Source organism: Pholcus phalangioides, unplaced genomic scaffold (assembly GCF_987345545.1).
Source record: "Pholcus phalangioides strain wild (caught in Gottingen) unplaced genomic scaffold, Ppha-v1.0 ptg000015l_1, whole genome shotgun sequence".
Lineage (NCBI taxonomy): Eukaryota > Metazoa > Arthropoda > Arachnida > Araneae > Pholcidae > Pholcus > Pholcus phalangioides.
In genome coordinates, this window is record NW_028301608.1 from 4,950,641 (window position 1) to 4,974,442 (window position 23,802).

Sequence of the window (23,802 nt, forward strand, 5' to 3'; positions counted from 1 at the left end):
ATCTTCGGAAAATTATATTCGGTGTCGCGGGCCGCGGGTTTAGCATGTACAGTCTTGCAGATAAGACTCGTTTTTCAAAATCACGGAACCCGAGCTGCAAACGAAATAGTATCGTAAATGAGAATTTCATGGAAGCTGTTTCTATCTCCTCTCATCATATCCCATCATCCCTCTCTCCTTTATCATCGATTCCAACTTCTCAATGTACAGTATATACCGCAGAATCCTCATTAGTCATGTGATAGGCTACATTAGCAACAAGCTGATGAAAAGAATCACCTTTAGGGCATTTTGGGGCATTTCTCCATTAACTGATTCAATAGCTACGAGGCGATCGCCATTCGCAATACGTGATCGAAATTCAGATCCAAGGAGAAAAAACGTCTCTCATTTATAGACATTTCAGCGGGTCGTAAAAAAACAAACCATAATACGAGTCCCGCTGCCAGTTAATTGTAATAATAATAATAAAATAATAATGGCATCAAAAGTTCGAAATATTAATGACCACGTAATTCGTGGTGTCCGTCACATTTTTATGTATATCCTTCTGTATAGGTCTTTGTAAAGAAGAGGGGGGGGGAAGGCACATACAAACGTATCGCACTTATAAAGTGGAACCTCGTTTATACGACTTTCAAGAGGTCGAGTCAAAACGCAGGGTTCCCACTCAAAAAACTTGGAAAAATTAGGATGGGGTGGGTACCCCCGTAGACAACATAATCATAGCATACTAAAAAAAAATTAAGTTTAAATTGATTAATTTTTTCATAGCACTATTTCAGAATCCTATAAGATTGACTCTACCATTTGCGTTTTGCCGGCGACATTATTGTTATCAGCAGTAATCCAGACGAACTAGGAGGAATTATACAAAATGAAAAATGAATCTGCGAAAGACCAAAGCTATGTTCAACCCCCTTTGCATTGAAGAGGACAATCTTGCTCAACAACACAGAGATAGAAGAAGTAGAAATATATGTATACCTGGGACAAGAAATTACTATGGACAACGGAATCATTATTGAAATAAACCGAAGGATCAGGATTGGATGGAGCACAAAAACTAATTCTGAAAAGCCACATGCCATTATGCCTGAAAAGGAAAGTGTTTAACCAGTGTGTGCTACTAGCACTGACTTATGGAGGTGAAACATGGACACTTAAAAGTGTACAAGACGATACAAAGGCTATAGACAACACAAAGGAGCATGGAAAGATGTTTTAGGCTTCACAAGGAGAGACAGAAAAAGAATCACTTGGGTAAGGAACCACACAAAGGTATATGTCATGGAAAGAATTAAACGTCTAAAATAGGCTACATAGACATAAAATAGACATATTGCAAGAAGACGGGACAACAGATGAAGCACAAGTAGGGAGGGACAAACCTATTCTGGGTTGATACCCCCGTGTTGCTAAACGTCCGAGAAGGCGTCTCCACTCAAGATGGATCGACGAGATCATGGATAACATAAAAGTTACAGATCACTTAAGTGATCTGGAACTGCCGCCGGTCACTCGAGTGACCCGTAGCCCATTTACACATCCCCGCGGCACAGTTTTAGAGCACTAACGTGAAACGCGGCATATTTATAAATAAGAGCAGCGCATTTCCAGATCACTCGAGTGATCCGCGGTGCTGTCCCAGATCACTCAATTAAGTGGCTCGCGACACATTTCAAGTCAATGAAGTGCCCCACGCACTCTCCCGAAGGTTGAACGCCCTTGGTCCGCAGAAATTGCGCGCATTTCATGGACATAAACGACGTTTTTTCCCAAAAGATTTGGAATTCGAATCGAAGTGAAAACGTCGAAATTATTTTAACATTAAAATGTACAGGAACAAATTTCGACCGAAGCTAAACGTCGTATAAATGTGAAAGTCGTATAACTGAGCGACGCATAAACGGGGTTCCACTGTAAGTGCGTTTTTTTTAGTCCTCATTCTAACTAGTAGCCTCTTCTTCTATTGCTTTTTGGCGGTGATTGTGCCAAATAATGATGATGACGGTTATAGTCGTCATTTTTTGGGGATTTTTTTTTTTCTCCAAAGACTACCATTCATTATTAGTCGTCGGAACAAAAATGACTTAAGACAAAAAAAAAAGCCATTTTTACCATTTCCTTTAATGTTAAGCGCGTCTCTCTCTCGTATTCCTTCAAATTCTAACGAGTAAAAGAGTATTTAGGGCGCAACCTAAAACAGTTGATGACTTCGCAAGAAATATCTTAAACCGTACGTATTCAAATGCGACACCTGGCGGATGAATTCATTACTGACACGATACCAGCAAAAAAAAAAAACAACAATGGTGCTGCCTGTTCTCTCTACGCTCGAATCCAGGTTACTAGTTCAAACTTCCAATGCAATCATATTATATACCGACTTCACCTGCATTACGCATAGGAACAGCGAGAAAGAAATATCTCCCTTGATGTCTTTTTTTTATAAGAAAAAGAATGAAGTTCTTGGGTAAAGAGTATTTTACTCTTTAATAAATCCCTTTTTATATGCTTCTTGGGAAATTCTCTGCTGGAAAGAACTTGACCTTTCGTTTCGTGACATTGACAAGAACGCTTTTTTTCTCCAGAAGAAATACACATTTTCTGAGGAACGGCTTTATTTACGGGCACAGATTCTTTCGAAATCGATCTTCCTTGAAAATTATCCGCGATCTTCTCGAGTGCTATCGATCGGTCGGTCGTCGCGGAATTCCGTCAGGAAGAATAACGGAATTAAGTACGAATGTTGTTTGTACAAATGCGTTGTGTCATCTTTTCCTGTTAATGGTGAATGTGTGTATGTGTGCGAAACACCATGAACACCATGTGTTCACTTCAAGTGGCTTTAAGCTTACGCTAACAGTGGCGCATTCCCACATCATTTAAAAGCGACCCGGGCATGTTAACAGATCACTTGAGTAATGGGCGGCACAGTTCAAGATCACTTACGCGGACCGCAGCACATTCCCAAATCATTTTAGTGATCCGTGACATATTAACAGATCATTTGAGTAACACGCGACACGGTTCCAGGTCATTTAAGTGGCCCGAGACACGTTGAAAACCAATGAAGTGGCCCGAACTCTAATAAAGATCGAGCAGCCTTCTTGTACACCGTTCGAAAGAGCAGTCTATTATAAATTTATACCGTTTTGCCATCGCACCCCGCCCCCCACAATGTTTCATCGGGGTGCTGGTGCCTAGAACTATATTTATACAAATACAAATACAAATACAACGCCACAACAGGCAAAATGCCCAACGAGGTGGCTGATAAAAAGATGCCCATAAAAATATGGTTGTCACATGTTTCAAAAATACAGCAACCCAATTAAAAATGCAATTAACACAAATTACAAACAATATATACACATGATAAAATATTATACAATGCCCATAAGGAATACTTATGGTTGTCTTATTCTAAGAATGGATAGCTTCTCGATCCACCCCAACATGTCTATCGTATTTCTTCTTAAACGTGTCAATTGTGTTACAATTTACTACCTCCGGGGGCAAGCTATTCCATCCATTAACAACCCTATTGGAGAAAAATTCCCTGCGACACCATAACCTTGCATTGTCCCTCACCAATCGATACTGGTGTCCCCTTGTAAAAGCAGTCGATTGGCGGTGTACTAAAAGTTCATGGTCCATCCTATCCATCCCATTGAAAATTTTGAACACTTCGATCATATCTCCTCGACACCTGCGTTCATCCAATGTAAACATATTCAAAAAATGAAGTCTTTCTTCATAACTCAAGCCCTGTGTGCCAATAAGGACACGCGTAGCTCTTCTCTGCACCCCTTCAACCAAGTCTATGTCCTTCTGTAGGTATGGTCTCCAAAACCTTACAGCATACTCCAGTCCAGGACGAACTAAGCCTCGAAAAAGCGGAAGAATGACTTTAGGAGAACGCGAAGAGACCTTTTTGAAAATGAGACCAAGCATTCTATTCGATTTTTTGACAACCGCTGAACAATGTTCAGAAAACTTAAGTCGCTCGTCAATGAGAATTCCCAAATCGGTGACTCTAGTTGCATCCGGGATAGTGACACCATTCAACTCGTAAGAGAACCGTGGGTTGTTCGAACCAAAATGAGCGACCATGCACTTATCTACGCTAAACGTCATGCTCCATTCATTTGCCCATGCTGCAATCTTGTTTAAGTTGGTCTGGAGCAACTCCCTATCGCTTTCATTTCCGATTACCCCCATTAGCTTCACATCATCTGCGAATTTGCTAGTAATTCCATCGATACCCTGATCGAGTTTGTCGATAAAAAGTGAAAAAAGTATGGGGCCAAGGACACTTCCCTGAGGAACTCCACTTGTGACGTCTGTCCAACCAGAGAATTCCCCGTTCACCATAACTCGTTGCGACCTATCTCTTAACCACGATTCTATCCAATTCAGCAAGTTGCCCCCTATTCCAATCTCGTGTAAACGCTTCAAGAGTTTGCCATGTTGGACCCGATCGAATGCCTTCTGGAAATCAAGGTAAACAACGTCGACATTTTTGCTCTTACCCAAAGCCTTAGTCACGATGACACATGAACACCATGTGTTCACTTCAAGTGGCTTTAAGCTTACGCTAACAGTGGCGCATTCCCACATCATTTAAAAGCGACCCGGGCATGTTAACAGATCACTTGAGTAATGGGCGGCACAGTTCAAGATCACTTACGCGGACCGCAGCACATTCCCAAATCATTTTAGTGATCCGTGACATATTAACAGATCATTTGAGTAACACGCGACACGGTTCCAGGTCATTTAAGTGGCCCGAGACACGTTGAAAACCAATGAAGTGGCCCGAACTCTAATAAAGATCGAGCAGCCTTCTTGTACACCGTTCGAAAGAGCAGTCTATTATAAATTTATACCGTTTTGCCATCGCACCCCGCCCCCCACAATGTTTCATCGGGGTGCTGGTGCCTAGAACTATATTTAGTATAAATGCTGTCGTCATTGAGTTAATCTTACGTAATATTGAATCACTCATTTTATTTGTCGCATGTTGTATACGTTTGTTAAAATTTCCGGATATACTGATCCTTCGGGAATGCTTCGATATCTCTCCGACCTGTGAAGCGGGATGTGCCTGGTCCTTCAATGTTCGATGTACAGGCATCCCTCCCTCGCTTTACGCAATTATAAGGTTCCGCAAAATAATCACGTAAGACGAAATCGCGTAAAGTAAGCTTGATTTTAACAAAAATAAGAATAGGGGGCAAAAGAGTTTTCTTTGGAAAGGTAAAAAAATGAGCCAAACTTCCAGCAGAAAAATAGGGTTTTTTTTAAATGCATTGATTATTTAAACTTTTAAATGAAATCTCGTGAATTCGAGCAAATATGAGTGAATTTAATTGATATCTTTTTACTTCTGTCTTCAGTATTTCTGATTGATTCTAGTGAGTGATGGTTGTTTTCTTCACTGGAGGTATGATTGATAACTTGGCTTATAATTTTGCCTTTTTAATGAAATAGTCAAGATTCTCAGGTGGCAATCTCAGCATTCCCCGTCTCTTCATGAAAACTTCAGTACAAGAGGAAACTACTTTAGTACCAAAATAATTCCCAGATAATTCTAAATATTCCTCGAGAATAAGAAAATTCTAGTTTCATTAGGATCCAGGCCCATCATTTGGGGGGGGGGTCCTTTTGAAAATACACTAAAAATGGTATATATATATATATATATATATACACAAATATACATATATAAAATTATAAATACATTGAGTACATGTTCTTTGCCCCCCGGAAAAAGTTGAAATGACGGCCCTGTATTAGGATCTTTTCCATCGGTCAAAATTCTGATAGCATTGTCAATCAGGGTTAGAAAAGACCCAACCCACTGTGTTTTTTCGGGTATTTTTTTGGTTTATGATACTGGAGCATAAGGAAAGCAAGGTGTATATGCTGTAGTCAACATAAATACAGGGCGTTTCAGAAAGAAACACCCGATTTGAAAAGCGTATATTACGAAAAATATTGAACAAAAGATTAATTTGACATGGCTAATCAAGGTTTTTTTACAACCAAATTAAAGGTACTCTAATATGTCCACCTTGAGATGCACGGCATATGTCTATACGGTAGTCAGATTCGTCCCAAACTTTTGCGATCATGTTTGCATACACTGCTAGTGGATTTCTGTGGACTATATACGTGCTAAACTCTTTCGGATGCGTTCCACATTTTCGTCTGGCATGCGGGGACGGCCAGAGAGGATTTCCCTTTACACAGACAACCCGTGTCTCGGAATTGTTTATACCATCGCCTAATGCTCTGAGCGGTAGGAAGTTCAACACCCAGGGTATTGTCGACGAAAATACGATGAACAGTTACTTACGGACTCGCACTTCGCGAAGCTTAGAACACAAAACGATTTCTGTTCTGCCGTCGCCATCTTGACAAACACCGAAGTTGCGGCCGAACGTAGAGCGTTAGCGCTACCTGTCGGCAACTGCGTGAAACTCGAGATTTCCCTTTTTCTACCTATACATTATTCGATCAAAACGGAGTAAAAGCTGAATAGTTAGGATTTTTTTTTTAATTGGATGATTCTCTTTTTGAAACACCCTGTATAATAGACCTAGTAATATATGGCAATAATTTATGTAATTATTATATCAGTGGTGGTTCATTACAGAAAATTCTGGGTCGGGGGGAGGGGGTAAAGTCGCTTTGCATCTTATTACTATAAATGGGTTCATAAAATGATTTCTTCCCCTCTAACCCCTACAATCGAAATTAAATACATACATGTAATACATTGCATTAAATACATAGATTTATTAATGTATTTCTCTTTAGATAGAGTATGACAATGCAACAACACCATTAGAAAGCATACTGTTTGCGAGTAAGTGCAGTTTTAAGGTGTAATTTTTCGTGGGTTTTTCCGGGTTGGGCAAAATCAGACCAATTTTGTCAATGGCATTAAAAAGATGTTCATTAGTGACATCCGGGGAATCGGTTTTCAGCGTTTGTCCCACATTTGTCTCATCTAAATCGTGAAAATACAACGGATTTTAACATTTCAACTACATCTTTGATTTAGAAGCCCATTTTCCAAGATAAACATCAAACTCCGGACCAAATTTCGCAGGTTTTGCTATTTCTAAAATCAACTTTTCAAAATCGTGTTATAGCGAAATGGCGTAAAGTGAGGGAGACCTGTATACGCTTGACTGTGGAGATTTGTTTTAATGAGAATGCCTGCTCTGAAAAATCGGGTTCGAATGATGTTACCGTGACCTTCAAAAAACGAATGTCTGATTTGGAAATGCACAGACAGGTCTGAGAAATCAGTCGCTGTTGCAACTGAAACGACGTCGACGACCACAAACACTTCCGACATTGATTATTACTAATAATTAATTTTAATGGTCCTTTTTCGAGTTGGAAGAAAAGTTTGATGATGATGACGTTCACTTCAATTTCTATTCTATTTTGTTTTGTTTCAAAAGTTTACCTCATCGTGTTTACGAAACACCGATGAGTGTCTTGAAACGCCATTAACGATGCCAAAGGAACACGAAATCATTAGGTGGCCACAGATACAAAAGGGACGACGTTTTTCTTCCTCGATTCGAAACGTGTCGTGAAATATCTAATTATGACCAATCTACAAACCGAGTTAATGAGACGTCACCCTATATTTTACATATCATAAGCATCCCCGACCAGTTTTTTGTTGCTGCCTGCTTCCAAATCTGGGTGTGGTTGGTGGTAAGGGCCGACATTATATAACACACACACGTGTGTAAAAGATCCGATTTTTTTTTCTTGGAAGGGAACGAGTTGGTTCGTGTTCTGAGAAAACATCATCGGCAGTAACACCACCATCATGTTTCGTAACTGAAACACACAGCTGTTGCCGTTCATCCGTTCGGGATCCGTGATATCGGATGAGGAGGCATGATATGATGGGTTGGATGCCCCCCCCCCTTCTATTCTGATGACGGGGAAGGGCGGGTGCCGCGGAATTCATTCTGGTGCCAACTTCTGACGTTGAAGAAAAGTGTGTGTGTCTGTGGCAAGTCTGGTATGAGTTCAATATGACGGGAAAGATTAAAACAACATGAATTACTTTATAGATCCTATGGGATTTATAGATTGCACAGACCTATAGAGCTGGGCCCGACTTCCGCATTTTCAAGAGCACCCATAGTTTTTGCCCCCCCCCCCCTCCGAGTTTAAACAATATATGTTTGCCAACCAACCTTTGTCGATGGGCCGGATAATGCCGGCTCTGTCCAGGCCCCATATAAGCCCAATTTTTATTTTTGGAGCAAGGGCCAAAATTGTCAATGGACAATGGAGTCTGGGCCACGTACGGTGTTTGAAAGGAAAGGTGCTTCTTCAAGTTTAACTCGCGCCCTGAGATGAGGCTTCCTTGAGGAAGTGCGAAAAATAAACAATGCATTCGTATTTCATGAAAAAATTTCCAACCTCGAAACTAATTAGGCTCTGGTGGGCCACACATACACTTTCATTTCTGTTCATTGCGCCATTCAAATATTCGGCTATGGTGGGCCATTCATTGCATGTATTGTTCATTGCGCCATTCAAATATTCGGCTACGGTGGGCCATTCATTGCATGTATTGTTCATTGGACTATGGTGGGCCATTCATTGCATGTATTGTTCATTGGGCTATGGTGGGCCATTCATTGCATGTATTGTTCATTGGGCCATTCAATTATTAGGCTTATGTGGCCCTCTGTATCCGTATTCAGTTACGAGATATTTATATTCGGCTCTAAGCTCTAGAACATATATCCTCAAACCATAGTCCGCGAGCCGAATGTTGCCGTTGGAATCATCTGCTGTGGCCCAAGACAAATAACCAAACCACTTAAGTGGCCGACGAAAGATTATCAAATTCCTCAAATGGCCCGTGGAACAAATCCAGGTGAGTACAGTGGCTCACGCCACATTTACGGATCATTTAAGCTACCAACGGAGCATATCGAGATCACTTAAGTGACCCCCAAGCACATTTCTAAATCACTTGAGCGACCCGCGGCACACCTTCTGTCCACTTAAGTGACACGGTTCATTTGCAGTTGACCGCTGTGGCTCTCGACACATTTACAGTTCACATATGTATCCCGCGGCATTTTTAATGAATCATCTAAGTGGCTTTTAACATATTTCCAAATCACTCAAGCGGTCCGCGGCACACTTTCAGATTCACCTGAATGACTCGCGGAACATTTCTATATAACTCAAGAGTGGCCCGCGAAACGCTTTCAAGCCAATGAAGTGGCCCGCACTCTCCAAAAGGTTGAGTACCCCCTGCTCTAGGATGTTTCCACGTGGGGAGATTTCGCTGATAGAATAGTAGTAATTCCCAGGAAACACGTGTTTTTTGTTGATCGGATATCGATGAATGGAAAATCGTTTCCGAAGCGATTGAGGTCGAAATCTCGTGCGCAATAAAAGAAAACATGTACGCAATTCTATTCCCGATACGAAATATACGTGTAATGTTGAAACAGTGAAAAGCTGTGCATACGAAACTCGCTCACGTACGGCGTTAATATAAACAAGGCTGATGGTGAAAGAGTTTTCGCGTATGTGCGTAAATGCATGTTGCGTGCAATAAAACGAACGCGCGTGACCTCGTTTGACGTTTGTTGTCATCATCGCGTTCGCCACGTACTGGAAGGAAGCCGTAGCCAAATCAATAACAACGTGCTCTCTCTCGTCAGTATCATTCAACCCTAGGCTCCCAAGGGAATGCTAACCAGTTGCACCTGCGGCTCGTAGTATAATGTGAAGTTGCAGTCCCCTTTCTCTCTAACCCCTGTTTTGTTGCATCAGGAAATTAAAATAATCCGTTACTCAGGAATAAGTGGTTATTGACACAGTCGAGTCACATTATTGTGACCACCTCCTATTTTTGAACATCAGTTGCGTTTAATTGAAGCAATAATGTGTTGTTTGGGTGCGCGAGGTTTCCCCGGAATGAAAGAGATCCTGGGTTCGATTCCCGGTGGAGAGAACGGATATTTTGTTCCAAATTCACCTCGGCGTAATATCCAGAAGAAAGCCTATTGATTTCAAGTACCTTGGCAGAGAAAAAAATAAATCATCATTCATCCCTACGACCGCCACCTGGAGGCCATTAGCTGAAGTTAAGAGAGGCTGCAATGTCTCTACTCAGCAAGGCACGCTACTGTGCGTGTTTAAAGTGAAAAAAAAGGATCGTCTCTCTATGACATAATGGTCAGTGCGCTTGCCCGGTATGCAAGAGTTCCGAGATCTAATTCCCGGTGAACAGAACGGCTATTTTTTCCAAGATCACCTCGGCATAATAGCCAGAAAGCCTACCGATTTAATGTACGAGGTTTGTTCAAAAGTACTTGTTCGTTCGTGCTTGAATCAATGAAGCTAGGGAGGTTACGCATGTAGGCGATCCTACATACGTGCTTGAATTTTCACCTGCCTGCAGAAGTCGCCGACGAATGAGGAAGTGTCAAGTGAGCGCCGGTTTTGACAAGACAGGAGGAAAAACTTGAACAACGCTATGGCATTTGCATTTTGTGTGGAGCCTGGTTATTCCCGAGCGACGCAAAAAAAATTGCCACATTCCACAGACTTTCGGTGATGAAGAAATAAGTACAACACCGATAAAATATTAGTGCAACCGCTTCAAAGATCGCCGCACATCAGCGGTTTTCCGACACTTCGCTTTTCCCGGCATGGACCATACTCCAACAGTCAATAAGCTGGTATCCTCCGATTTGCCGGGGAAATATGGTATATGCAAATAACACAACACAGAGAAGAAATAAAATCACCATATCAGGACAATACAAGATTCATCGAAAGACTGGTTATTTGTGGAGATGAAGATTACAAGGAAGAAAAATCATCACTGCCCCCACGGGGACTCGAACCCCGGTCTCTCGCTTGCCGGACGAGTGCTCTACCATCTAAGCTATGGAAGCAGATAGAATATTTCAACCTTGGAGCGTATATATATATGTTGAAAGGCACCGTACATGGACGGCGTCAACAATCAACTAATAGCTCGTGAATGACATAGGCCAACCAGATGGCCACATGCATATAGAAATGTCCTCTCCACTTGTCAATACAAGATTCAGCGAAAGACTGGTTATTTGTACGCTCCAAGGTTGAAATATTCTATCTGCTACCATAGCTTAGATGGTAGAGCACTCGTCCGGCAAGCGAGAGACCGAGGTTCGAGTCCCCGTGGGGGCAGTGATGAATTTTCTTCCTTGCAATCTTCATCTCCACAAATAATCAGTCTCTCAATGAATCTTGTATTGGCAAGTGGAGAGGACGTTTCTATATGCACCATCTCAGGAGTCGACAACCAAAGTGTTCCAAGTCATTGGAGTGCAACTTCCCATAATAAAGCTGCTTTTTTGTGAAAGCTCCCAAAAAATCAGTTTTGTTTGAAATACTTTACACTTCAGAGTCTAAAGTGTCTTACAAGCAAAAATCATTACAAGGGAAAACTGATTTTTTGGGAGCTTTCAGGAAAGATCGTTTTTAGACGGCTTCTTTCTCAGCCCAAGATATCAATTAAACAGGTATTTTCTGGATACTATGCCGAGGTGAACTCGGAAGGGAATGTCATCTTGTCTCCACCGGGACACGGACCCAGACCCTCTTGCAAACCGGGCAAGCATGCTACCAGCTACACCACTGGAGACCCGATTCTGCCTTTTTTATTTCACGTACTGTGGCGTGAGGGAATAGTAGCAATTAGAAGCTATAGTAGCCTCTCTAAACTTCAGCAAATGGCCTCCAGGTGAGACGGTAGAGAGAAATAGACGACTTTTTCCTGGTCTCAAGATATCAAAGGAAACATATTGCGGATATTATGTCGACGTGGCCTGGGTACGAGTCCTAGCGGAGACCAGAGATGACTTTCGAGTTCGATTCGGTATAATATCCAGAAATTAGTTCACTTCAGTGAATTGTGGACCACTTTGATTCTCAAAACTACCATTATGAGAATGATGCGATTGCATCTCGCGGGCCGTCCATAGCAACACAGAATCATCTTTCCCCGTTGGCCAGACACTGTTAGAAGAGGTTTGCGTGTCACAAAGTCTTCTTCGAGGAGTTCCCATCCATCTTCGATATCTCGAATCCTCTCACACACTTTCGAGAATCTCGAGAGAGAGAGAGAGCTCTTATAAAACTAACTCCCGGAAGGTGGTGTTGGAGAAATCCTCTTCCGAGAACAGCAACAGCTACTACAAAAAACGGGACCTCGATCGTTGAACCAATTTAAATGTTCGTCGGAAACAAAACAAAAAAAATATGGTTATGAAACAGCACAGACTTTCTTGCAAGGGCTATGTGTTTGCGGTGAAAACTCCGTTGTTTTTTCCAATATCCTCGTTGGCAACAGTCCAATCAATCTAACAGCTGGGAAATAACAAAAGGCACGATCAGGAATTCGCTTCCTTCCTTCCTTTCTTGCAAATGGGAGAAATATATTTGATCCTCACCCGAATCTCTGGGGTAAACACTATTCCTCACGTCTCATTTAGCGTTACGCGATAATATTTTGTCAGCCAAACGGCACGTGTGTGTGCGCGATGATACTATAAGGTACGAAATCGGGAAAGAAACTTCTAGAAAATTCCGCGCCATTGGTGTTGCGAAACATTTAAAACCGTTTTGGGTTCTTGGCAGGGTTTCAAACATTCCCGACTTATATGGAAAAATTTCTAAGGGGGAAAAACAACCTGCCATTTTTGGTTTGTTTTTATTTTTTCAGTCAGTGATGGTCTACCCCTTGCTTACTTGGGTGGGTGATTGATTACATGCACGCGCATTATTACACGGTCAGTTTGAAATGTCAGACACGGGTCAGACACAACATGGCTGTTTGTTGTCGGTTCTTCTTTCTCCAAAAGGGAAGTTCTCATCAATCTTCCAGATTTGACGAAACATACAGGGTGTCCCATAAATTCATATAAATTAGTTTGAAAATTCATAAAAATTGAAGGAATTGGTATATTTGGATACTGCTTGGAAAAAAGTTATTCTCATGAGGAGGTGTGTGGTGGTGGGTTTTTTTTTTTTTTCCTTAAACTTAAAAAAAATTAGTTCAAATTTTTGTCGATAGAGGGTGCTGCAAATCATAGAATTCTGGAACTTTAACCTTTCTTCAAAATTGCCAACTTGGTTCTTTTCCAACTAGATCTCGTCTTTTCTTTCGACAATTTAGCTGGAAAATTACCCGTCTAGTTGCTAGTAGTTGTTTTTTTTAGTCTTTTTCAATAATTCTCCGGTGCACAAGTAATCTATTATTAAATGGAGAAAAAATGGAAATACGGGACGTATGGTCGTCCAAATAATGGCCGAAATTAATTCTGGTTGTTTAAACCCGGTTTCTGGCTGTTTTTGATAAATAATCTACTTGAGAAAAATCTTTTACAGTTGGCAACACTGTCTTTCGTCAATCTCTTCTGTGTTCCAGAGGTCCGTGGCTCAACCCTTCTGGGTGCAGTGCTTATATATCTCCACGAGGCATTTGATAATTTTTGTCGCACCACGGTCATTTTTTGCCCACGAGAGCTAATTAGACCGGGACCTACAATTTATTGGCGATTCCGAACGGCAGCCTTTTTGTTATATGCTCACCGATAAGTTGGTGCGCTAACCCCTCGATGTGGGACTTCCTGCGCTAGCAATCTGTTTCTATGGTCACGTCACCGTTTCTTTTGTACTCATGTGTCAGGAAAGTTTCTGAAAAGGACGAAGCGGTTATCGAACTCGCGACATCTCTATTCATCCATTGGTACTTTAGGCGAGTATCTTATCGACCTGGGCTACCGCGTCGCCCATGGGACAGAACCTGGGATGTGTCTGGTCCCCATCAATTATGAAATCACTTCCTCATTAAAATATGAATCTTCATTAATTATGAAAATATTTCTTGAATTTTACTGAATTGCGAAATGATTTTTTCGAACAATTCTGAAATTATTTCCGTCAATAATTCCAAAATTATTTCTTTTAGTAATCGTAAAATTATTTCCCTCATTAGTTCACTTCTTTGAGAGGTTTCTGAACCCTTCGAGTGTCACGAACCCTCAATGCCAATAAACTGAATAACAACGGTCGCCTTGACACAATAAAATTCAGTACATACTAATGATCAAGAACAATAAATTTTTTATTAATTCAAACTCTCGGACCCTCTGAAATCCCTCTAAGAAGGGTTTGTGGACCCTTGGTTAAAACCCTGCTCTTAGAAGAACAACTTTTCAAGATCATAGCACTGGACTCATTATCATGGAAACCCGAGCCTTCTCTTCCCCACAAAAAAAAAACTCATGCCCTGGTGGGCCCGGGAGGTGAGATGGTTCTGGGGGGTTACCTCTTCCTTTTCTCCCATTTAGAACTGAACAAAATCGGTGCAACAAATCCCAATGCCCATGGCTAAACAAAACCCTCCGTTAGAAAGAACCTCCCCGCCCCCCACTTCCCGGGAAAAAGTACTGTGCACGGCTCTGTTTTGGATGGAAAACGATTGCTGTTCTGTGTTGGTATAGTGGCGTCATCTGTTGTGAACATGTGTAAGTAACGTTGTCAAGGGCAGACGCGCTTGTGTCCTTATTTCCGACTTTCGGAACCTGATAACCCTATAATATCGGAGGTTCTACACAATCGCAGGGCGATGTGACGGGAGGGGTGAATCGTGTAAGTTCGTATGATCGTCCCGTATTTTACGGGGCAGACAAATTCCCCCATTTTATTTGGCTCTTGTGGAGGGATTGTTCTTATCACCCCCCATCCTCCGGATCTGCACCTGAGTGAAAGCAGACATCTTCAGCTACGAATAGAGCGGAGCATATAATAATGCAAGCATCTTCAGCAGCGAATGAAGCGAGGCAGATAGATGCTGTATCTTCAGCTGTGAATGGAATGGAGGCAAGCATCTTCAGATTCGAGAGAGAGAGAGAATGGAGCGGAGGCGGACATCTTCAGCCGTGGATGTAGCAGAGGCAGATTTATTTCAGCTGAGAATAGATATCGGTCCAGTGTGTACCAGTACGTTTGTCCAGTGTATGTAGATGCACTAAATTATCCCGTATTTCACGGACAGAAATTAGGATTATTGTAGAACCATGAGCCGGGATCCAGAGGGAGACGATGGGGGCGATCGCCCCTCTCAAGAGCCGAATGATAAGGGGGAAATTTCCCCTTGCGTGAAATACGGGATAATTCGATGCACCTACATACACTGGACCGATATCTATTCTCAGCTGAAGATAATCTGCCCCCACTACAATTCTCGAATCTGAATATACTCGCCTCCATTAATCCTAACAATTCCTTGACAATGACTCCAAAATCCAATCCAATCCTAACAATCCTTTTTTTTCAACGTTTCTGACGTAAAGAAATCACCAGAAACAAATTTGGACTTATTCAATAACGTACCGTTAGTTACGGGATCGGTACTAGAGACTGAAAATACCAAAGATGGCGACGACACCTCCCCTCGATACATTTGCATTATGAGAAGGATACAACTTCGATCCGTACAACTAAAGCTGTCGATATTTCTTTTGACGTCCCGGGAATCTTATATCTAAAATAATAGTGGTCTCAAGGGAGAAAAAACCTCTCCAACATGCATGTGCGAAGTCACGTAAAGAAGTGTAACAGAATATCGCTGAGGCGGAATGAAAAGGAACCCCCCCCCCCCCCCTTCAGATATGAGAGGATCGACCGCCATCCATTTATAAAACAACATTTTTCCACGTCTTGCCTTAAACATTTTTTTTCCCGTAGAGAAAGTGCCTTTTATAATCGATAAGCTCACTTTTTTTTTTTTTGCATCGATAGTTTTAGCCTAGTTGCGGTTTCGTTACCATTCATCCTCGACCATATATAGGAGAAAAATCCCGTACAGGGCGAGCCGAAAAATTAAAAATATAATAGTTTTTCAACATTTCGTAAGAAAATATTGTTACGAAAATCATGCGAATAGTCATTATTCATCATTTACTATGTCATTACTCGCCTTCAAATAACCATTAAGGCATATCTCTGTAAACCTCGCCAAATTGACGACAAACTTGGAGTGTTTGGCGATTGTGACGAAAAGTTTAGATGTCATGACGTCCTTCGAGATGCTTCCTGACTTTTCTTTCCCTATGCGCCAAAAGCGCCACTGAAAGAGAAGTAAGAGTTTTTTGAAATTTCTTGGAGACGAGACCTCTTGTATGTGAGCGAGAAGTCGCTCTCTGTTTATAGGGTGTTTCGTCAAAGTCGCTGCTTGTGAATACGTGTATGTAGCTGTTCCATGAAATAAATCTGTGTTGTCCTTCAAATTGCTTCGTGCTTTGCCATCTCGAGTGCTTGTGAGACACATTATCCAGAACATCACTAAAGGTGCATACGAATCATTTGGTTTTCAATAAGCTTTTGGAGTATCCCAGGAGATATCAATGCGATAATCCAATTTTTGTCAGGCACCCAAAATAGCGTCTCTGTCTGTGCGTGGTCCCAACACTGCTCACAAGGGAAGGGTCCAAGGAGCGGTCCTCAAAAAATTATGAAAAAATTAAGTACATTTATCTCGCCCAGAAACACGTAAAAATTAGCGGTGGAATGCAATATTATTAAAGCCAGAAAAAGTTATCAAAAGTGGTAACAGTTAGCTACTCGTCGCCTCTTGCGCTTTTTGGTGATATCCATAAAAAAAACTTCTTTTCCTTTCTTTCCTCCAGCTTCGCTGTATTCTAGAAACCCTCTCTAGTCAAATTTCTTTTTTGTCTCTCCGTGCTGTACTTGATCAGTATTGTTTGAATTGAGGTCATTCTTGGCCTCTATTGCCGTTCAAAATATTAATATTTAGATTTAGATAACTCCACCAGATTTTTGGATATTTTTGTGCATATTTGAATGAGTGAAATCAGCGGTAGTTTTTTCAAAACTTGTAAAAGACGCACATCTTGTGACTCTTCCCTTGTTAAGCGCAGTTGAATTTTCTTTCCTGAATAATATTCATCTTCGCATGAGCCAGCTGTTGAGACCTTCGTAATGAATAGCGGAGAGTGACATCACACATCTTCGTGTAAGTCGCCATCTGATGGCAAAAATTTCAATGTACGTGGGCTGTCAGCCGAGTTGGGTCTGACTGTCCATGTACGGTCACGGTCAGCGCATATTTGAAGCTCTACTGCAGCGTTTTCCAACCGGAGGTCCGTAAGTACTTTGTAAGGGGTCTGCGGGATCATTTACATACATACTACCACTGTATGAATGACACATTATTATGAGCTGTGAAATTCAAATTTATTCAATTTTTTATGGTATGTGCAAACTAAAAAAAAATAAATACACTGAGGATTTTAGGGCAGAGTGGATTCGAAATTCACCCCTTCTGATGCTACAGGGAATCCGAGGTGCATTCACCTTCACTACAGTGGGAATACACGGCATCAAAAACGTTGAGAAACACTGCTTGCTCTAAGGAAAGAGACACGTTACTAGTGCAGCGTAGTGGCCAGGCGCGCTCGCCGGCATGCGAGAGGACGTGGGTTTGATTACCCGTAGAGGCGGTTGAATTTGCTTTCCCGAAACTCACCTTCGCATCAGCAAGCTGTTGAAACCTTCGTAAAGCGCATTTATTAGCCAGGACTAACTCCGAAAAACCAGGAGATGTCTGGCCACCCCAGACTAGACTATTTCCTTTGGCATTCCACCCTCTACTTCAGTGGTTCTCTCGATCCTTTTTTCCCATCCCGCACTCTCTTGAATGCGTTGTCTAGGGGGGGGGGGCGATCTGCATATCATCACTTATATTCAGGGTATGATAAAAATATTGTTTTTAAATTTTAAAAAAATTGAATTTCTTTTATTTAAATCGGATTTTTTTTATTAAATAAAGGATTTTTTAAATTAAAATCGGACTCTCATTCATTTATAGGTTATTTTTTTCACTAACTCTGAAATTATTCATAATTATTTCAAAAATTATTTAATTGTTTCTGAGTTTTCATCAATTTGATCGGAATTGTTTCTTCCATTTATTCATTCATTCATTCATTCATTTCATTATTTCGTTTATCCATTTCATTTATTCTGGAATTCATTCTTTCTTTCATTAATTCAGAAATTATTTCTTCCGCTAATTCTAGAAAAAATTAATAGGTTTTCAACCATTCTCTGAAAATGATCGGCGGGTCACGACAAAAAGACTGAGGGCAAAATGTGGGACCATGCTTTGAAGGAGTTCCCCCTCCCCCATGCCTTAGGGGAAAGACTCATATTTATTATGAGGCATATTTACAATTTAATTTACATTACTGTATTTTAAAGCTAGGGATTCACGTTAAAAGGAGTTGAATACATATTACGTTGACGTGTGCTTTTTAATTATTTACTTACCACTGACCGATGTTGGCCAATACACTCTCCAGCGTGGTCCAACCCCTTGGGGTTAAAGGTTTATATCCCTCATGGGACAGAGCCTGGGCCACGACTGGCCTTAGTGTTGGCCAATACGCATCAAAAATCAATTTTACTCCTCCAAATTTCGTTCAGGAGGGAAAATACCCCTTCAAATTTTAGTTAACTTTTTGTAATAGAAACATATTTCTGGTTTTTCATAAAAAAAATACCGCTTTTTTTCCAAAATTAAACCCCTGCTTAAAATGTTGAAGAGTGAAAATACATCTCGAAATTATTTTTTCGGATAACACTGCGCATTGACCCCTTATTATCCGCCCCAGATTCAAGAATGGGATTTTTTTTTAATGTTTTTCGAACATTTAGGAGAGAGTAGGTGCAGAGGGCGATGTACGGTTTTGTCACCCCTCCCCTCGTTCTAATATAATTTTTTTGACCACTCATTCCACGAATTCGCCACCATGTGCTACAACCCGCTCGCTCCCTCCTCTGCCTATAAATATGCCTGTGTCTCTAAGTCCTCCTTTTCGTCACTCACATGCTTGAGTACTTTTTTGGTCACTCACATGCTTGCGTATTTTTTTGTGGTCACTCCCATGCTTACACTCTTTTAGGTCACTCATGCTCACGCATTTTCTAGGTTTACTATTTTGGTCCTTCACATGCTCGCACTCTCTACTCTCTAGGTCACTCTTTTGGCCATTAATATGCTTGCACATGTCTAGATCACTTTTTCGATAACTCCAAATGCTTGCACATGCTATGGGTCACTCTTTTGCTCATTCACGTGTTTGGACACATTTTTGTTTATTCACGTGCTTGCAAACTCTCTAGGTCACTTACTGATGCAGTCTCTTCGCTCTCTGGGCAAAGACGGATTCATAGCTATAAAATTTTGTCTTCTTTTATGTACTAATTTTCTGCGCCACTCATTCCTAAAATCTGCCGCCCCGTGCTAAGCCCTCTCCCGTAAATACGCCACTGAGTACGTGACACTCTCGTATCTCTGAGTAAATAGGCAATTATAATCCCGTTTTACGAAGCTTAATATTTTGTGCCCCCGTTGTGTGGCCGTACCCTTCGCACCCGTTCAAGTCCGGCAGTGGCTCCTGTGTTCTGGAAGTGAGAAGGTCGGACCACGATAAAAATAATCTGATGGAACAATACGCATGCAAATGCCGTCGGGTTTTTTCTTCGCCACCGCCGAAGGCCAGTAATAATAATAACAATGAGAAGAAAAAAATGCAACGGCGTTCGTTCATTCGCGAAAGTTGCGCATAAATTTCATAAACTCTTGTTCCAGGAGAAAAAAAAGAAAATTCTCTCTTTTGGTCCAATTTCAGTTCCTTATGTTTTTCGTTTTGCTCTGCATTTTCTTTTAGTGAATTTACTTGGACGCTTGGCCTGCCATGCGTTAAAACGAGCGCTAAACGGTTCTTTCCATGTAAGATTTGGCGTTATTACGAATAGACAATAAAATAAATCACTTCCTTATTGGATTGTCCACTAATCGAATATGACAGGTTCGTTTACTGCACTACTTATGAATATTCGTCTTATCTTTGTGAGGATGGGCACAGAAATAATAGAAAGGCCACAACAGACAAATTGCCCAATGAGATGACTGAAAAAAGATGCTCATAAAAAATATGGATGTCAAATACAACTAAAATACAGGCACCCAAAATAAGAGCAATTATCACGAGAAAACAAATTCACACTAAAACTAATACAAACATATTATGATGAAATATTACACAATGCCCATAAAGAATTTGTTGTCTTATTCTACGTATGGATACCTTCTCGATTTATCCCAACATGTTCTTTTGAAAACGGGTCAATTGCGTTGGAATTTACTACCCCCGGAGGTAGGATATTCCGTCTATTCACAACCCTATTAGAGAAAATCTTCCGCGACACCACAACCTGGAATTGTGTCTTACTAAACGCGTACTGGTGTCGACGCAGTCGATTTACGGCGTATTAATAGCTTATGGCCCATTTCATCTCCATCCCGTTGGAAATTTTAAATACTTCAAATCATATCCTCCTCGACCAGTGTTCGCCAATACGCATCTAGACGCGTGATTCACGCATCAAAATTTCATTTTTATCGCTGCAAATTTCGTAGGGGAGTGAAAATGCTACTTCAAATTTCAAGTACGCGTATTTCTTCAATACAGTATTACTGTTTTTCCATTAAAAAAAATACCCCTTATTTTACAAAATTATTCCTTAAAATTTTGGAAAGGAGAGAAACCCTTCAAAATTTTCTTTCGGATAACACTACCCTCGACAACTGGGCTCTTCTAATGTAAACATTTTCAAAAAAATCAAGTGTCTCTTCGTAGCTTATGCCCGTGTGACACCAATAGCCCGCGTGGCTCTTGTCTGTACCCCCCTCCCCCCCCAACCAAGTCCATGTCCCTCTGTAGGTATGTGGTCTCCGAAACCTGACGGCATACTCCAGTCCAGGACGAACTAAGTCTGGAAAAATCAGAAGAATGACTTTAGGAGAACACGAAGAGACATTTTTTTAAGAATGAAACCGAGCATTCTACTCAATTCTGTGGCCACAGCTGAACAATGTCCAGAAAACCTAAGCCACTCGTCAATGAGAATTCCTAAATCGGAGTAATAATGAGCCAGCCTAGTTGCATCCGGGATAGTAATACCATTCAACTCGTATGTGAAACGTAGGTTGTTCGAACCCAAATGAGCGATTATGCACTTATCAACGCTAGAAGTCACGCTTCTTTCATTTGCCCATGCAAATACACGGATATATACAAAGTAATACAGTCAAACCTCTGTTAAAGGGTACTCCGAACAAGGAACACCTCTATTTAAGGGACGGATGTCCTCATCCATTTCCGTTTGATTAAGAACTCATTCACCTCTGAATAAGGGACACATTTTTGCTGAGTGGTTAGCGTGTCATTCCCTCAATCGAAAGTCGATATCGACACTTCTAATTAGAATGAAATTCCACGTCCCAACGCGCATGGAGTGCACTGCACAGGGCCGCAACTAGATGCTTGGTCAGCCGGAACCAGAAGTGTGCGGCAGGGAGGGGGGCACGGGGGCAAAAGCGTATTTACAGAGGGGCTTTAGAGGGCTTAAGCTCAGGGCGGCAAGTTGGGAGGGGCGGCAAATTTAAGGAATGAGAGGTGAAGAAAATTAATAGAATGAAAGAACGGCAACAAAATTTTTGTAGGTCGCAGGCGGTAAAAATCATGCGTCCGCCTCTGCCGAGAGAACGAAGCAGTAGGTAGGTCAGTGATTGAGCTAATGAGTGACTTTCGGAGTTTGCAAGCATATAAGTGGCCTAGAGAGTTTGCAAGCACCTGAGTAACCAAATAGTATACAAGCATGTGCTAGCATGTGAGCTAACATCTAGAAATAGAGTGTACGCATATAAGTGACTAAAAAAAAAGTGACCTAGAGAGTGACAAAAACCACTTTAGTCAACTAAAGCATAAGCAATCATGTGAGTGACCAAATGAGTGATTTATGTTACGAGGAAACAGATCAGTGAGCAGCGGAAAGAGTGGCTTAAGAAATGCGTGAGCATTGAGCGAGACCAAAAGAATAAGGCAGGGTAATATTTACGGCCTAGGGGCCCGGCTCGCGTAGCCCCTAGGCTGTCAAATTCGAGAAATGAATGGTGAAGAAAATTAGACTAGAAAATGCAGGAAAGACGGCAAAACCGCCTCTGCACCTGGGGCCCGTGACCCCCTAACTCAAGACGATCAGAAATTGAAAATATTTCCAAATACCTTTGTAAAACGATTAAAACATCGAAAGAAAATACACATTTATATATTATATTTGCTGCCGGCGAAATGTCACAGCCGGCGGATTTGTCACAGCGTATAAAAGCCAGGGATGCCCGGAATCCGAAATATTGCTCCGATCCCATTGCGTCATAAATTTATTCAGCTGGGATTTTTTTTAACAAAAGGGCGCTTTTCGGGGTAAAAGGGCGCAATCCCGAGAGAAAAAAGGGGGGTTTTTATTCTCGAAACCGGAATCTTTTTTCCGTCGAAGAGGATGATGGCAATCGCTACTGTATCCGCCTATTACCTGGCACATTTTCAGATTCTAATTTTACCTGTCCTTATGTAAAAGGAAAAGCGTCGGTGTGTGGAAATCAAGAGAGCATTCAAGTTCTTTTCTAATGTCTTCTATGTGTGCGTGCGTGCGTGTGGTCGCACATAATGTGTGTAAGTGGATCTATATTTATAACACATCTTCTTCTTTCGTGCACGTGGTGCAACCAACGAGGCGCGGAAGTCGTCCTGTCCAACGAGAAAAGAAGCTTCTAGAAGTTCAAGAATACTTATTATATACCATTTTATTCGCCATTATTACAGTCCACGCCGCTTAATGCGATCACACTTCCAAAGAGGAACGTGGACGAAGTGCTTGCGTGGTTTATTAGTAGTAGTTTACATTATCACTTCCACAATAAGCTTCGGCTCGCATTGAGCTTCGATTTAATTCTCGCATCCCCAAGCAAGTTTAGTTCACATGGTCATATCCAAAAACAGGCTACAGTTTGCATGGTCACATCCCTAATAAGCTTCTGTTCACGTGGCCACATCCATGTGAAACTTCACGCGCTTCAATTCACAACACAGCATCCTCAATAGTTTTAAGTTGACATGGTCACTTTTAAAATTGGTTTCTGTTCATATGGTGGCATTCCCCCAAAAAACCTTTGGCTCGCATTGAGCTTCAATTTAATTGTCCATCCCTAATACGTTTAAATTCACATAGTGATATCCAAAAACCAAGTTTCTGTTCATATCGTCGCATCCATATTAAGTTTATATTCACATTATCAATAGGTTTCAGTTTTACTGGCCGCATCTCCAGTTCGCATGGTCAACAATTGGTTTCGGTTCACGTGGCCACATCCCCAATAAGCATTGGTTAGCATGGTCACTTCCCCAATAAGGTTCAGTTCACATGGTCACATCCCCGATAAATTTCAGTTCACATGGTCACATCCCCGATAAATTTCAGTTCACATGAACGCCAATCTATCGGGGATGTGATCATGTACTTCGCCAATAATCTTCGGTATACTGCTTAACGGTTCGGTTTATTGCTTCTGTATAATATAAAAACCAAGCTTCTGTTCATATTGTCACTCGGGGGTTTCTGATAACAATAACCGAACAATAAAATCAGAAATGTCCCGCTCGCAAAATTACTGTCACCATACATCCCGTTATGTTGAATGAGACGTATGATCAACTGGTATTTGTGAAACGGGAAAACCGTTTTTGTTTCCCTCATAATTGCTTGCCAAATGTTCAATTTTTTCATTTTTTTAAAAAAAAA

At 41.3% G+C, this 23,802-nt stretch overlaps 1 protein-coding gene, 1 long non-coding RNA gene and 1 other non-coding gene across 3 annotated transcripts in view; 1 reads left to right on the top strand and 2 right to left on the bottom strand.

Moving 5' to 3' along the window:
• Positions 1–23,802, bottom strand: part of LOC149075301 (uncharacterized) — a 73,908-nt gene that overhangs the window by 38,635 nt on the left and 11,471 nt on the right. The window lies entirely within an intron of this gene.
• The window catches only part of LOC149075302 (uncharacterized), a 75,646-nt gene that overhangs the window by 27,543 nt on the left and 24,301 nt on the right, over positions 1–23,802 (top strand). The gene's annotated exons all lie outside the window — the stretch shown is intronic.
• On the bottom strand, positions 10,908–10,979 carry TRNAA-GGC (transfer RNA alanine (anticodon GGC)). The gene has a single exon. It is a non-coding gene; the product is annotated as a tRNA-Ala (tRNA).